Below are 17,251 nucleotides of genomic sequence, written 5' to 3' on the forward strand. Positions count from 1 at the left end.
TTCATTTCAAACCAGAGAACACTTTCTGATTATATCCATAAACCGAGGTGTAACTGCCTCCACACAACTTCCAACAACGCAAAGTGCAGGAAAAATATGCGGATAAATAATACTTTTACAATAAATGTTTACCTTTCCTAGCATCTTAAAAAGATATATATAGTTCACGACACAAACTGCCTTTAAATAATACAAATAAATGTTGGAAACTGTTTTCACTTCCTTAAAAAACGAGAAGTTTAAAGCGAGATCAGATATAAATTTGTTTACTCTGCCCTGGCCTCTAGAACTTTTATTTTTTTGTTAAAGTCACACAACAGGGTACAACATGCCATTATAAACAAGCAGTGGTGTTTCCAGTACTGAACATACAGCACTGAATGTAACGCTCACATTATTTATGTTGATGAAATGCTGCACCTGAGCACAGAATTACCATATTATGTATCTCATCTGCAATTTAAATTGAGAGTTCAACATCTTGTGGACAGGAATGAGAAGATACCACTTTTATGTTTTACTGTAAGTACGGTGCTGGTATCAGGATGTGGTTGCAGAGTGTAGCTTAAAGTCTGAAAGCAGAGGGAAACAGCTGTTTCAAAGTCTGAAAACAAACCTACCGACACATCTAAAACTCACAAATTACCCCCTTATATTGCATTGCACATAACCTCAACTCAGGCTCTACTATAACTAGCTTACAAGCCTTTTCTTCTATTTAAGTGGTTGATGCATTTCTAAGGTCAATAAAAACTATAAGTGCATGTTAAATTGAGATTATTTTCAAATACACTGATCCTAAGGTTTAACTTTGATCCCAACTTTCATGCTTAAGACATAAGTTTTGGTTTTAGGGTGTGGGTGTCAAAGAATAAACATCTTAACGGCCCAGTCATTATTTTATTATATTTTCACATATGAGTCATAAATCCACAGACAGAACTAAAGAGTTTGATAGAATGAAAAATCTGCCAATTTTGTTGATTAATTCAAATTTTGAATGCTCACATTAGCATGCTACCTGTTACAGTAGGTGGTGTGGTGAGGCAGGTTGGAGGACCCAAATGCAGGACTCAAGGCAGAGGAGGCACAGTACAAAAGGCGATTTATTTAACAAACAAAAAGCAAGCACACTTACATACCGAGTGGCTGAATCTAGAAAAAGCCAAATGGGAAACGAAACAGAAATCCAACACAGGTAATCCAAAACACCAAGGGCAGGAAAAATGCAAGACCAAACGCTGGATGAGACTGAAGCCATAACTGATAGGGGGTAACTCGAACAATGACCAGACAAGGGCTGAACAGAAAGACCAAACATATATACCAGGGATAACGAGCAGGGCGGGGGCAACACAGGTGACAGACATGAGGCTAATGAGGCAGGCAGAGAGAGAGCAGAGGGATACTGGAGGGAACAGACATGGCAGGTTACTGAACACATAACAGACTATATAACTGATACTGGACACAGGACAGAACCCAAAACACTAAGACATGAAGACATGAACTGAGACACAGAACGAGGTGCTAAGACACAGAATACAGAGCAGACTAAACTAAAATAATGCAGATGAGGAACAAGAAGTAAATAGTAAAACATAACCAAGGCACAGGACTGGGAACAAAGACAAAGAACTAAAACACAGGACCAAGAGCTAAGATAAAGGACGAGACATAAACTACTAAGGACAAGGAACAAGAGAAACAGGCAAATAGACATATGAAACAATGGCAAAAAAGTCAAACTCACAGGGAAAAAACTACAACTCATAACACTATCACGCTTACAATGATGATAATACCAGTTGTTTAAGTTATTTATGTCTCAACCTATGTAGTGGACTTCTCAACCGACAGCCGGACATAGTCACCCATATTTAGCCACGCTGCTAGTGAGGCTAAATATGGAAATCAGGACATCTACAAACTCCACCTGCTAATTAAGATCATATGACAAGATCAAAAGCTTCAGAACAGCTTCTAAATGGACATGATGGTGAAATTGTTTGCTCAGCAGCTGTTTTTTAAAGGTCAAGAATTAATTTTGAACTTTAGCCCATTTGTGTTTCTCAACCAAACATAATTGAAAATGTAGGCAGTTTATTTCAGTGTATTAACTTTTACAGCTTAACAATACAAAATAAAGATTTACTTTTTGTCAGTGAGTGTACTCAGAAATTGCACAGATTTTGGATAAGATTTAAAAAAATTTGTCAGTTTTTCATACTTAGAAACAGTGTTTGTGTTGCTTTGATCACAGAAGAGGAAGTCAGTTGGGTTTGAACATTTTCTGTAAATCATAACATTTGCAAAAAAGTTTTTTGACACTATTTCTTGCCAGAATGACACAAGAACATTCTTGGTTGAGTCGACATGCAACCGCTGTGTTGGCCAATGCTGTGTTGACCCACAGTACCCTTTAGAAAGCCAAATGACAAGTGAAAGTGTCAGAACTGTTTGTGTTCAAACTTGAATTAGCACCGAAAGTGAAAGAAAGCCGATGCCATGTAGAACTGGAGCTGACACCACAGTGACCAAAGGAAACATGTAAATGCGCATAGAAAAGAGAGACTTATATTTTTCTGTATACTGTGGAGATGATGCTGTGATTGTAGGAGTGTCTTTTCATTTTACCTGAACATGCTTTTAAAAACAAGACTATACTTTCTGGGGAAATGTCTGTAGTTGTTGACTTTAGAAATTTAGAATCTTGATCCAGAGACTGTGTAATAATGGACAACATCAAAAAGTGTGTGTGTGTGTGTGTGTGTCTTACAGTAATTACAGCGCAGCAATGATCACATGTTTGGCACAGCGAACAGATGAGTGGGCTCGATGAATAATAACAAAAAATCTAACATTGCACTCCCTCAATGATTTTATCACTGACTGTCTTGTCTGGACCTGAACGCCTGAATTACTGAAACTCACAAAAATGAGGTATTGGTTTGTTAGGAAATGGAGAGTAACATTTAAAAGATATCAGGCAGTGTGGATTTTGGCAAGGTTATGAAATGTAGGTTCACATCAATGGGAAACCCTCATAGGATCACAACTTTTGTGCATTTTCTCCCCTGGTAGAGCTAAAAAGATGTGAATGTTACAAGACTTTGCAAGTTGAACTTTACTGAAATAATGGAAAACAGAAATCTGAAGAGTTTAACTGTTTAAATTGGAGCTCTTTGGCTTTATTCAGCATGAAACCCACTCAGAACACGTTCCCTCCATCAGAGTCTCTTTCAGAATTGATTTCTGAGTCTGATGTTGATGGACGCTACTGTCCCACAGTGCAATGCACAATGTTTATAAAGAAGCTACTCACAGCGGCAAAAAGTGTCCAAACGAATGCTGTGGTGTAAAAGCCTGCAGCGACTCAAACCAAAAAAGAAAATAAATATGCAGAAAGTCATAAATCATACTCTTTGCACTTCACTTGATAGTTTTGTGCTATTTCCTTAAAACGTCATATGCAAAGTGGAACAATGGTGCACTGCCAACATACTAATATGCTAACATTAAAAAAAAGTAAGAAATTGCTTGTGTCCTGTAAAGCCTCAGATACAGACAATGTGTCTAACGGTCTACTGTTAGTTCCAGTTTCTGTTTGAGTGCTGATGCAAGTTTGACCCTGTCAGGACTTCTAATATTACTCTAATTCCCTTCAGCATGTTAAAACCTGCAAACAGATTTAGCATGTGAACATCACTTCAAATTTGACTGTGTTGGCGTCGAAGGCTGCTGCAGCCCAAGTGAATCTGTTAAAACACTCAACAACAAAATAGCATCTTTCTCTTCCATTTCTTGTGTAAAAAAAAAAAAAAAAGACACATGAAAGTTGCTGGTCAGAGGCTGAAAATTTCATTATGTAACTGAACTGATTTGATATAGTTTAATTGTCATGGAGTCTTGGCCTCCTATAACTTTAAGACATCCTGACTGTGCAATTTGATGTGTTTTGGTCAAATCAAGAAGATGCAAACATTTGAAAGTTAAATTGTTTTTTCGTTGAACTTAAGCTCATATGAGATTACATCACATAACAGGATGAAGTGCCCACTCAGAACATGTTCCCTCCATCAGAGTCTCATTCCGAAACACTAAACAATCTTCAGCAGTGGAGAAGAACCAAAGTCTTCCCACCAGCTTCCTGCTCTGAAGGAAACATCTTAACTCTTCATCGTGGAGAGCGAGACCAAACTCTTTGGAAACACATTCCTCAAGCCAACAACTAAAGAAATGATCCCTGAAAGTATAGTCTTGGTTTGTTGAGGCTGTTTCTCAGGGTCTTGTGTCTGGAGACGAGCGCTTTTACTGCTGGTGAACTCCTGACGGACGCTCCTCCTGCAATCACAGCATCATCACTGACAGATTAAGACCTCAGTCACAGCAGCATTTGTAAAGCCATGTAAAGTTATCATTTTGAAATGAAATCAGTTTTTTGTGTTGAAACTTCTTGCTCAAACAGTAGACTCTTGTTGTATGCATACCAAATGAATGTAAGATAGTTAACAGAAACACTTACAAACTTGAACTTTCTTCTGAATTTTACTACAAATATAGACATTTTGTTTGGTATCTGTTGTTTTTATGAAGTCAGATTTGCTTATTTTTGGATGTCTTTTTCTCTGTGATTGACAGATATTGCAGCCATTTCCAGTCTCATTAATTACTGCTAAGTCATTTCAATTTATCCTTAAATGTACTGCACCAGCCTTTTAATGGTAAACAAACATGTTTAAAGAGCATTTTCTATTTTATTGGAAAAGACAGCGCTGAGTAAACGAACAAATTGTTTTGCATGCACACCACACTGATCTGTCGCAGAATGGGAAGAAATCTATCCAGGAGCGTTTAAGTCAATCTCAGAATATCAGCTCAGGTGGTTCACTGCAAATCGTGTCACCACCAAATCATGTCCCAGTGCCGTTAACACTACAAACAGTGTGGGAACCCACGGTGCACCGCATCCACATTCAATCTGACCACAAGCACCTCAAGCCGACCACTAGCACCACTGAAAAGAACAAAACAAGTTAAATAAAACACAATGGACAAGTTGGTTATATCTAAAACATAAGCATTGTCAAGTAGGGGAGTGCCGGTTGGAGGCACTATAGCCAGAGTGTACCAGCAGCAATGGTTAAAATCCTAATTTTACAAAGGCAAAACAGCAGCTGACCAGCTACAATTAAAAACACATACAGATTAAGAGATTTATAAAAGTAAATAACAGTTACCTCAAGTATTTATCATATTCTACTTGCTGCTCCTTAAGCTTCTCGTACCTTAAGAGGATGCTCTGAGGAACAATACATCACGCCACTGCAGACAGGGAACCTTGGAATCAGCCAAACTACATACCAGGCCGGCAGTAGACCGCTGCAAAACGTAAAACCCCAGTCACTGGGAAAAAGACAATGAAAACATAAGACAAGGTTTTTACTCATTCACCTACCTAGAGGTCATAGAGGGTTCATGTGGCAACAGACAGACAGGGAAAAAGCAAAGAGGCAGCCATGATACTACAGCTGCTTTAAATAAGCTCAGCTAATGAGGGGGTTTGATCCGGGTGGAGCTAATTTGATGCTCCAGAGGTGCGTTCAAGAGCAAGGCCAAAAACTTAAGCCTGCATAGAAAACACACACCACTACAATCAGCAGCAGTCTAATCAGACAGAATAGTTGCAAGCACCTGTGTGGGTGTGCAGAGCCTATAAAGATCCAGCAAACCTACCACACAGGTGTTTTTATTTAATGTTACAGGCAATATCAGGATAGATGTCTGTTTTATTCTTCTGCTAGTTGTGTGCTGCACTTGTTAGAGCAGGAAAACCTAAACTTCTGTTGTTGTTAGGACATGGACACAGACTACAGGTTAAATTCTAAACTTGAAGATGTCTCTTTATCTCTTATAGTTGTCATTAAAACACCTGCAAGGAGCTTTAAAGATAATGTCACACTATTTAAACAACATGAATTTCTACTCAGAACATGTCTGCTCCATCAGAGCCTCACCCAGAAACATTAAACAAGTCTTCCCACCAACTTCCTGCTCTGAAGGAAACATCTTATCTCTTTGTTGCGTGCAATCAGGCTAAACTCTTTCGAAACACATTACTCAAATCATTAACTACAGAAATGATCCATGAAAGCATAGTCTTGGTTTGTTGTGGTTGTTTCTCAGGGTCTTATGTCTGGAGACGAGCACTTTTACTGCTGGTGAACTCCTGACAGACGCTCCTCCTACAATCACAGCATCATCACTGACTGATCTGTTGTGGCTGACTTTTTTTTATCTTACTTGTCTCCCTCTATTTGTGTGTCCATTCTAAAAGACAGACATTTCAGAAAGGTTGAACTTTCTGTAACTGAGACATATTTTCTGTCATCCTCCATGAAGCCAACAAAATGTGGCTGCAGCTCATCATCTTAAGGTTTCTGTTTGTTGTCATTCATGTTGCTGCATCCTGAGCTGACTGCACAGAAAATGAGTCAAATAATTTCAAAGATATTCTGAGATTGACTTAAACGCTCCTGGATAGATTTCTTCCCATTCTGCGACAGATCAGTGTGGTGTGCATGCAAAACAATTTGTTCGTTTACTCAGCGCTGTCTTTTCCAATAAAATAGAAAATGCTCTTTAAACATGTTTGTTTACCATTAAAAGGCTGGTGCAGTACATTTAAGGATAAATTGAAATGACTTAGCAGTAATTAATGAGACTGGAAATGGCTGCAATATCTGTCAATCACAGAGAAAAAGACATCCAAAAATAAGCAAATCTGACTTCATAAAAACAACAGATACCAAACAAAATGTCTATATTTGTAGTAAAATTCAGAAGAAAGTTCAAGTTTGTAAGTGTTTCTGTTAACTATCTTACATTCATTTGGTATGCATACAACAAGAGTCTACTGTTTGAGCAAGAAGTTTCAACACAAAATAACTGATTTCATTTCAAAATGATAACTTTACATGGGCTTTACAAATGCTGCTGTGACTGAGGAGCGTCCGTCAGGAGTTCACCAGCAGTAAAAGCGCTCGTCTCCAGACACAAGACCCTGAGAAACAGCCTCAACAAACCAAGACTATACTTTCAGGGATCATTTCTTTAGTTGTTGGCTTGAGGAATGTGTTTCTAAAGAGTTTGGTCTCGCTCTCCGATGAAGAGTTAAGATGTTTCCTTCAGAGCAGGAAGCTGGTGGGAAGACTTTGGTTCTTCTCCACTGCTGAAGATTGTTCAGTGTTTCTGAATGAGACTCTGATGGAGGGAACATGTTCTGAGTGGACAATTCATCCTGTTATGTGATTTATTCTTACATATGAGCTTGATTTGACAAGAAACGCATCAAATTGCAGAGTCAGGGTGTCTTAAAGTTATAGAAGGCCAAGGCTCTTACTTATTTTAATGTTGGTATGTTGGCAGTGCACTATTGTTCCACTTTGCATATGACATTTTAAGGAAATAACACAAAATGTGCAAGGCGAGTATGATTTCTGACTTTCTGCATATTTATTTTCTTTTTTGGTTTGAGTCGCTGCAGGCTTTTACACCACCACAGCATTCGTTTGGACACTTTTTGCAGCTGTAGTAGCTTCTTTATAAACATTGTGCACTGCACTGTGGGACAGTAGCGTCCATCAACATCAGACTCAGAAATCAAGAGATTGCCCTCATCTTCCAGTCTGAACTGCTACCTACTGAAAACATGGTTAGAACAGGCATGAAATGACATCCTTAACCTTGGAACAAGTAGTCTACCATAGCTTTAACAGCCCTTTCTGGAGCTTTTAACTGTGTCATATGGTCTTCATCAGTGAGGTGGATGGTTTGGCACGAGACCTCAATCAAACTGCTTTTTCTCAAGCAGAGGATTCAGATCCATGACCAGCTTTCAAGCCAACACTGAGGAGGAGTCAGTACCAGAAGAAGTACAAAAGCTGTGGCCTGTACTACGAAGTGATGTAACTGGCTTATCCAGAGAACTTCAGGAGTAACTTGTGACGTTGGGTGCCACTTCCCGATTAACCCGTACTACGAAAGGTGGAGGACTAATTCACAGCAAAGTCTCTAAAGTCCCAATGTGGTTGATAATATGGTGACTGTGGGCTAAAATCAGGAGTATTTCGTCACTGCTAAATCCGACTGCGGAGCTCAAGTCCATAAACAGGATACTGGCGTAGGTTCCTGGGGAGTCCAGGCGCTGGAGGATGTAGTGAAGGGCCATGTTTACTGCGTCGCCTACAGACCTGTTGGCTCTGTAGGCGAGCTGCAGGGGGTCCAGGAGTGGGTCTGTGATGGATTTCAGGTGGGACAACACAAGGCACTCAAAGGACTTCATAACCACACACGTCAGGGCGATGGGTCTGTAGTCGTTTAGTCCCGTGGTCCTTGGTTTTTTGGGGACAGGGATGATGGTGGAGACTTTGAAGCAGGCTGGCACATGGCATGTCTCCAGTGGGGTGTTAAAAATGTCTGTGATCACCGGAGACAGCTGATTGGCGCAGTGCTTCAGGGTGGATGTGGAGACAGAATCCGGTCCAGCTGCTTTGCGAGGTTTCTGCCTCCTGAACAGTCTGTTGACATCCCTCTCTAGGATGGTAAGAGAGGGGGAGGAGGCGGGAGATGAGATGGTGGACTGTGGCCGATCAGTGGTGTGACGGGGGATGGTGTCAGGTCTGTCCCATTGTCTTTCAAAGCGACAGCAAAACTGGTTCAACTCGTTGGCAAGGCGTGAGTCGTTCATGGATTGGGGGGATTTCGGTTTGTAGCTGGTGATCTGTCTGAAGCCTCTCCAGACAGAAGCAGAGTCATTATTTGAGAACTGGTGTTGTAGTCTCTCTGCGTACAGCTGTTTAGCATCTCGCTCCGCCTTGCTAAACCTGTACTTTGACTCCTTAAACCCGGCCCGGTCGCCACTCCTAAACGCCTCCTCCTTTTCCAACCTGAGCTGTCTGAGTTTAGCTGTGAACCAGGGTTTGTCATTGTTATAACTCACCCTGGTCCATGTTGGAATGCAGCTGTCTTCACAGAAGCTGATGTAGGACGTCACAGCCTCTGTATACTCATCCAGACTGTTGGTAGCGGTCCTGCTGTCAACATGAGCAGCAGTCTATCAGACAGAAGAGTTGCAAACACCTGTGCGGGTGTGCAGAACCTGGAAAGACCCTGGAAACCTACCACACAGGTGTTTTCACTTAATGTGGCAGGCAACATCAGGATTAGACCTCCTCTCAGGGCATGTGCAGACAGTTGCTGATGAACATCTCTTTTGTTCATTTGCTAGTTGCGTTGCATTTGTAAGCGCAGGAAAACCTAAACTTTTGTCATTCTTACTAGATGTTTATTTCTACCCATGCAGATGTCTAATCAGCTTTTTTCCTTGTTATTGAATCTCCTGTGAGAAGCTTTAAAAACAAGATCCTTCTCTTTAAACAAACCGCGGTGTCCACTCAGAACATGTTTCCTCCATCAGAGTCTCATTCAGAAACACTGAACAATCTTCAGCAGTGGAGAAGAACTAAAGTCTTCCCACCAACTTCCTGCTCTGAAGGAAACATCTTAACTCTTCATCGCGGGCAACGAGACCAAACTCTTTAGAAACACATTCCTCAAGTCAACAACTAAAGAAATCCCTGAAAGTACAGCCTTGGTTTGTTGGGGCTGTTTCTCAGGGTCTTATGTCTGGAGACGAGCACTTTTACTGCTGGTGAACTCCTGACAGACGCTCCTCCTACAATCACAGCATCATCACTGACTGATCTGTTGTGGCTGACTTTCTACTTTCTGTTTTACATTTTTAATTGTTCATCTTACTAATGTCTCTCTCTACCCAATTTGTGTCCATTCTAAAAGACAGACATTTCAGAAAGGTTGAACTTTCTGTAACTGAGACATATTTTCTGTCATCCTCCATGAAGCCAACAAAATGTGGCTGCAGCTCATCATCTTAAGGTTTCTGTTTGTTGTCATTCATGTTGCTGCATCCTGAGCTGACTGCACAGAAAATGAGTCAAATAATTTCAAAGATATTCTGAGATTGACTTAAACGCTCCTGGATAGATTTCTTCCCATTCTGCGACAGATCAGTGTGGTGTGCATGCAAAACAATTTGTTCGTTTACTCAGCGCTGTCTTTTCCAATAAAATAGAAAATGCTCTTTAAACATGTTTGTTTACCATTAAAAGGCTGGTGCAGTACATTTAAGGATAAATTGAAATGACTTAGCAGTAATTAATGAGACTGGAAATGGCTGCAATATCTGTCAATCACAGAGAAAAAGACATCCAAAAATAAGCAAATCTGACTTCATAAAAACAACAGATACCAAACAAAATGTCTATATTTGTAGTAAAATTCAGAAGAAAGTTCAAGTTTGTAAGTGTTTCTGTTAACTATCTTACATTCATTTGGTATGCATACAACAAGAGTCTACTGTTTGAGCAAGAAGTTTCAACACAAAAAAACTGATTTCATTTCAAAATGATAACTTTACATGGGCTTTACAAATGCTGCTGTGACTGAGGTCTTAATCTGTCAGTGATGATGCTGTGATTGCAGGAGGAGCGTCCGTCAGGAGTTCACCAGCAGTAAAAGCGCTCGTCTCCAGACACAAGACCCTGAGAAACAGCCTCAACAAACCAAGACTATACTTTCAGGGATCATTTCTTTAGTTGTTGGCTTGAGGAATGTGTTTCTAAAGAGTTTGGTCTCGCTCTCCACGATGAAGAGTTAAGATGTTTCCTTCAGAGCAGGAAGCTGGTGGGAAGACTTTGGTTCTTCTCCACTGCTGAAGATTGTTCAGTGTTTCTGAATGAGACTCTGATGGAGGGAACATGTTCTGAGTGGACAATTCATCCTGTTATGTGATTTATTCTTACATATGAGCTTGATTTGACAAGAAACGCATCAAATTGCAGAGTCAGGGTGTCTTAAAGTTATAGAAGGCCAAGGCTCTTACTTATTTTAATGTTGGTATGTTGGCAGTGCACTATTGTTCCACTTTGCATATGACATTTTAAGGAAATAACACAAAATGTGCAAGGCGAGTATGATTTCTGACTTTCTGCATATTTATTTTCTTTTTTGGTTTGAGTCGCTGCAGGCTTTTACACCACCAGCATTCGTTTGGACACTTTTTGCAGCTGTAGTAGCTTCTTTATAAACATTGTGCACTGCACTGTGGGACAGTAGCGTCCATCAACATCAGACTCAGAAATCAAGAGATTGCCCTCATCTTCCAGTCTGAACTGCTACCTACTGAAAACATGGTTAGAACAGGCATGAAATGACATCCTTAACCTTGGAACAAGTAGTCTACCATAGCTTTAACAGCCCTTTCTGGAGCTTTTAACTGTGTCATATGGTCTTCATCAGTGAGGTGGATGGTTTGGCACGAGACCTCAATCAAACTGCTTTTTCTCAAGCAGAGGATTCAGATCCATGACCAGCTTTCAAGCCAACACTGAGGAGGAGTCAGTACCAGAAGAAGTACAAAAGCTGTGGCCTGTACTACGAAGTGATGTAACTGGCTTATCCAGAGAACTTCAGGAGTAACTTGTGACGTTGGGTGCCACTTCCCGATTAACCCGTACTACGAAAGGTGGAGGACTAATTCACAGCAAAGTCTCTAAAGTCCCAATGTGGTTGATAATATGGTGACTGTGGGCTAAAATCAGGAGTATTTCGTCACTGCTAAATCCGACTGCGGAGCTCAAGTCCATAAACAGGATACTGGCGTAGGTTCCTGGGGAGTCCAGGCGCTGGAGGATGTAGTGAAGGGCCATGTTTACTGCAGGGGTCCAGGAGTGGGTCTGTGATGGATTTCAGGTGGGACAACACAAGGCACTCAAAGGACTTCATAACCACACACGTCAGGGCGATGGGTCTGTAGTCGTTTAGTCCCGTGGTCCTTGGTTTTTTGGGGACAGGGATGATGGTGGAGACTTTGAAGCAGGCTGGCACATGGCATGTCTCCAGTGGGGTGTTAAAAATGTCTGTGATCACCGGAGACAGCTGATTGGCGCAGTGCTTCAGGGTGGATGTGGAGACAGAATCCGGTCCAGCTGCTTTGCGAGGTTTCTGCCTCCTGAACAGTCTGTTGACATCCCTCTCTAGGATGGTAAGAGAGGGGGAGGAGGCGGGAGATGAGATGGTGGACTGTGGCCGATCAGTGGTGTGACGGGGGATGGTGTCAGGTCTGTCCCATTGTCTTTCAAAGCGACAGCAAAACTGGTTCAACTCGTTGGCAAGGCGTGAGTCGTTCATGGATTGGGGGGATTTCGGTTTGTAGCTGGTGATCTGTCTGAAGCCTCTCCAGACAGAAGCAGAGTCATTATTTGAGAACTGGTGTTGTAGTCTCTCTGCGTACAGCTGTTTAGCATCTCGCTCCGCCTTGCTAAACCTGTACTTTGACTCCTTAAACCCGGCCCGGTCGCCACTCCTAAACGCCTCCTCCTTTTCCAACCTGAGCTGTCTGAGTTTAGCTGTGAACCAGGGTTTGTCATTGTTGTAACTCACCCTGGTCCATGTTGGAATGCAGCTGTCTTCACAGAAGCTGATGTAGGACGTCACAGCCTCTGTATACTCATCCAGACTGTTGGTAGCGTCCTGCTGTCAACATGAGCAGCAGTCTATCAGACAGAAGAGTTGCAAACACCTGTGCGGGTGTGCAGAACCTGGAAAGACCCTGGAAACCTACCACACAGGTGTTTTCACTTAATGTGGCAGGCAACATCAGGATTAGACCTCCTCTCAGGGCATGTGCAGACAGTTGCTGATGAACATCTCTTTTGTTCATTTGCTAGTTGCGTTGCATTTGTAAGCGCAGGAAAACCTAAACTTTTGTCATTCTTACTAGATGTTTATTTCTACCCATGCAGATGTCTAATCAGCTTTTTTCCTTGTTATTGAATCTCCTGTGAGAAGCTTTAAAAACAAGATCCTTCTCTTTAAACAAACCGCGGTGTCCACTCAGAACATGTTTCCTCCATCAGAGTCTCATTCAGAAACACTGAACAATCTTCAGCAGTGGAGAAGAACTAAAGTCTTCCCACCAACTTCCTGCTCTGAAGGAAACATCTTAACTCTTCATCGCGGGCAACGAGACCAAACTCTTTAGAAACACATTCCTCAAGTCAACAACTAAAGAAATGATCCCTGAAAGTACAGCCTTGGTTTGTTGGGGCTGTTTCTCAGGGTCTTATGTCTGGAGACGAGCACTTTTACTGCTGGTGAACTCCTGACAGACGCTCCTCCTACAATCACAGCATCATCACTGACTGATCTGTTGTGGCTGACTTTCTACTTTCTGTTTTACATTTTTAATTGTTCATCTTACTAATGTCTCTCTCTACCCAATTTGTGTCCATTCTAAAAGACAGACATTTCAGAAAGGTTGAACTTTCTGTAACTGAGACATATTTTCTGTCATCCTCCATGAAGCCAACAAAATGTGGCTGCAGCTCATCATCTTAAGGTTTCTGTTTGTTGTCATTCATGTTGCTGCTCCTGAGCTGACTGCACAGAAAATGAGTCAAATAATTTCAAAGATATTCTGAGATTGACTTAAACGCTCCTGGATAGATTTCTTCCCATTCTGCGACAGATCAGTGTGGTGTGCATGCAAAACAATTTGTTCGTTTACTCAGCGCTGTCTTTTCCAATAAAATAGAAATGCTCTTTAAACATGTTTGTTTACCATTAAAAGGCTGGTGCAGTACATTTAAGGATAAATTGAAATGACTTAGCAGTAATTAATGAGACTGGAAATGGCTGCAATATCTGTCAATCACAGAGAAAAAGACATCCAAAAATAAGCAAATCTGACTTCATAAAAACAACAGATACCAAACAAAATGTCTATATTTGTAGTAAAATTCAGAAGAAAGTTCAAGTTTGTAAGTGTTTCTGTTAACTATCTTACATTCATTTGGTATGCATACAACAAGAGTCTACTGTTTGAGCAAGAAGTTTCAACACAAAAAAACTGATTTCATTTCAAAATGATAACTTTACATGGCTTTACAAATGCTGCTGTGACTGAGGTCTTAATCTGTCAGTGATGATGCTGTGATTGCAGGAGGAGCGTCCGTCAGGAGTTCACCAGCAGTAAAAGCGCTCGTCTCCAGACACAAGACCCTGAGAAACAGCCTCAACAAACCAAGACTATACTTTCAGGGATCATTTCTTTAGTTGTTGGCTTGAGGAATGTGTTTCTAAAGAGTTTGGTCTCGCTCTCCACGATGAAGAGTTAAGATGTTTCCTTCAGAGCAGGAAGCTGGTGGGAAGACTTTGGTTCTTCTCCACTGCTGAAGATTGTTCAGTGTTTCTGAATGAGACTCTGATGGAGGGAACATGTTCTGAGTGGACAATTCATCCTGTTATGTGATTTATTCTTACATATGAGCTTGATTTGACAAGAAACGCATCAAATTGCAGAGTCAGGGTGTCTTAAAGTTATAGAAGGCCAAGGCTCTTACTTATTTTAATGTTGGTATGTTGGCAGTGCACTATTGTTCCACTTTGCATATGACATTTTAAGGAAATAACACAAAATGTGCAAGGCGAGTATGATTTCTGACTTTCTGCATATTTATTTTCTTTTTTGGTTTGAGTCGCTGCAGGCTTTTACACCACCACAGCATTCGTTTGGACACTTTTTGCAGCTGTAGTAGCTTCTTTATAAACATTGTGCACTGCACTGTGGGACAGTAGCGTCCATCAACATCAGACTCAGAAATCAAGAGATTGCCCTCATCTTCCAGTCTGAACTGCTACCTACTGAAAACATGGTTAGAACAGGCATGAAATGACATCCTTAACCTTGGAACAAGTAGTCTACCATAGCTTTAACAGCCCTTTCTGGAGCTTTTAACTGTGTCATATGGTCTTCATCAGTGAGGTGGATGGTTTGGCACGAGACCTCAATCAAACTGCTTTTTCTCAAGCAGAGGATTCAGATCCATGACCAGCTTTCAAGCCAACACTGAGGAGGAGTCAGTACCAGAAGAAGTACAAAAGCTGTGGCCTGTACTACGAAGTGATGTAACTGGCTTATCCAGAGAACTTCAGGAGTAACTTGTGACGTTGGGTGCCACTTCCCGATTAACCCGTACTACGAAAGGTGGAGGACTAATTCACAGCAAAGTCTCTAAAGTCCCAATGTGGTTGATAATATGGTGACTGTGGGCTAAAATCAGGAGTATTTCGTCACTGCTAAATCCGACTGCGGAGCTCAAGTCCATAAACAGGATACTGGCGTAGGTTCCTGGGGAGTCCAGGCGCTGGAGGATGTAGTGAAGGGCCATGTTTACTGCAGGGGTCCAGGAGTGGGTCTGTGATGGATTTCAGGTGGGACAACACAAGGCACTCAAAGGACTTCATAACCACACACGTCAGGGCGATGGGTCTGTAGTCGTTTAGTCCCGTGGTCCTTGGTTTTTTGGGGACAGGGATGATGGTGGAGACTTTGAAGCAGGCTGGCACATGGCATGTCTCCAGTGGGGTGTTAAAAATGTCTGTGATCACCGGAGACAGCTGATTGGCGCAGTGCTTCAGGGTGGATGTGGAGACAGAATCCGGTCCAGCTGCTTTGCGAGGTTTCTGCCTCCTGAACAGTCTGTTGACATCCCTCTCTAGGATGGTAAGAGAGGGGGAGGAGGCGGGAGATGAGATGGTGGACTGTGGCCGATCAGTGGTGTGACGGGGGATGGTGTCAGGTCTGTCCCATTGTCTTTCAAAGCGACAGCAAAACTGGTTCAACTCGTTGGCAAGGCGTGAGTCGTTCATGGATTGGGGGGATTTCGGTTTGTAGCTGGTGATCTGTCTGAAGCCTCTCCAGACAGAAGCAGAGTCATTATTTGAGAACTGGTGTTGTAGTCTCTCTGCGTACAGCTGTTTAGCATCTCGCTCCGCCTTGCTAAACCTGTACTTTGACTCCTTAAACCCGGCCCGGTCGCCACTCCTAAACGCCTCCTCCTTTTCCAACCTGAGCTGTCTGAGTTTAGCTGTGAACCAGGGTTTGTCATTGTTGTAACTCACCCTGGTCCATGTTGGAATGCAGCTGTCTTCACAGAAGCTGATGTAGGACGTCACAGCCTCTGTATACTCATCCAGACTGTTGGTAGCGTCCTGCTGTCAACATGAGCAGCAGTCTATCAGACAGAAGAGTTGCAAACACCTGTGCGGGTGTGCAGAACCTGGAAAGACCCTGGAAACCTACCACACAGGTGTTTTCACTTAATGTGGCAGGCAACATCAGGATTAGACCTCCTCTCAGGGCATGTGCAGACAGTTGCTGATGAACATCTCTTTTTTCATTTGCTAGTTGCGTTGCATTTGTAAGCGCAGGAAAACCTAAACTTTTGTCATTCTTACTAGATGTTTATTTCTACCCATGCAGATGTCTAATCAGCTTTTTTCCTTGTTATTGAATCTCCTGTGAGAAGCTTTAAAAACAAGATCCTTCTCTTTAAACAAACCGCGGTGTCCACTCAGAACATGTTTCCTCCATCAGAGTCTCATTCAGAAACACTGAACAATCTTCAGCAGTGGAGAAGAACTAAAGTCTTCCCACCAACTTCCTGCTCTGAAGGAAACATCTTAACTCTTCATCGCGGGCAACGAGACCAAACTCTTTAGAAACACATTCCTCAAGTCAACAACTAAAGAAATGATCCCTGAAAGTACAGCCTTGGTTTGTTGGGGCTGTTTCTCAGGGTCTTATGTCTGGAGACGAGCACTTTTACTGCTGGTGAACTCCTGACAGACGCTCCTCCTACAATCACAGCATCATCACTGACTGATCTGTTGTGGCTGACTTTCTACTTTCTGTTTTACATTTTTAATTGTTCATCTTACTAATGTCTCTCTCTACCCAATTTGTGTCCATTCTAAAAGACAGACATTTCAGAAAGGTTGAACTTTCTGTAACTGAGACATATTTTCTGTCATCCTCCATGAAGCCAACAAAATGTGGCTGCAGCTCATCATCTTAAGGTTTCTGTTTGTTGTCATTCATGTTGCTGCATCCTGAGCTGACTGCACAGAAAATGAGTCAAATAATTTCAAAGATATTCTGAGATTGACTTAAACGCTCCTGGATAGATTTCTTCCCATTCTGCGACAGATCAGTGTGGTGTGCATGCAAAACAATTTGTTCGTTTACTCAGCGCTGTCTTTTCCAATAAAATAGAAAATGCTCTTTAAACATGTTTGTTTACCATTAAAAGGCTGGTGCAGTACATTT

The 17,251-nt window shown here is 41.8% G+C and overlaps 5 non-coding genes and 3 pseudogenes across 5 annotated transcripts; 3 read left to right on the forward strand and 5 right to left on the reverse strand.

The window, feature by feature from the left end:
• Window positions 1-4,055: 4,055 nt before the first annotated feature.
• LOC119911103 lies at window positions 4,056-4,262 on the reverse strand. The gene has a single exon (XR_005445800.1). It is a non-coding gene; the product is annotated as a small nucleolar RNA U3 (small nucleolar RNA).
• A 1,719-nt stretch (window positions 4,263-5,981) lies between these two features.
• LOC119911107 lies at window positions 5,982-6,163 on the reverse strand (annotated as a pseudogene).
• Window positions 6,164-7,086: 923 nt separating this feature from the next.
• Window positions 7,087-7,291, forward strand: LOC119911105 (annotated as a pseudogene).
• A 2,159-nt stretch (window positions 7,292-9,450) lies between these two features.
• On the reverse strand, window positions 9,451-9,654 carry LOC119911106 (annotated as a pseudogene).
• A 991-nt stretch (window positions 9,655-10,645) lies between these two features.
• LOC119911085 lies at window positions 10,646-10,852 on the forward strand. The gene has a single exon (XR_005445784.1). It is a non-coding gene; the product is annotated as a small nucleolar RNA U3 (small nucleolar RNA).
• A 2,118-nt stretch (window positions 10,853-12,970) lies between these two features.
• On the reverse strand, window positions 12,971-13,177 carry LOC119911096. Its single transcript, XR_005445793.1, has one exon. It is a non-coding gene; the product is annotated as a small nucleolar RNA U3 (small nucleolar RNA).
• Window positions 13,178-14,165: 988 nt separating this feature from the next.
• Window positions 14,166-14,372, forward strand: LOC119911087. The gene has a single exon (XR_005445785.1). It is a non-coding gene; the product is annotated as a small nucleolar RNA U3 (small nucleolar RNA).
• A 2,119-nt stretch (window positions 14,373-16,491) lies between these two features.
• On the reverse strand, window positions 16,492-16,698 carry LOC119911097. The gene has a single exon (XR_005445794.1). It is a non-coding gene; the product is annotated as a small nucleolar RNA U3 (small nucleolar RNA).
• Between the last annotated feature and the right edge of the window lie 553 nt (window positions 16,699-17,251).

This window comes from Micropterus salmoides, unplaced genomic scaffold (assembly GCF_014851395.1).
Source record: "Micropterus salmoides isolate LMB-PRFRI ecotype aquatic unplaced genomic scaffold, ASM1485139v1 Ms_hic_scaffold_19, whole genome shotgun sequence".
NCBI classification, from domain to species: Eukaryota; Metazoa; Chordata; class Actinopteri; order Centrarchiformes; family Centrarchidae; genus Micropterus; species Micropterus salmoides.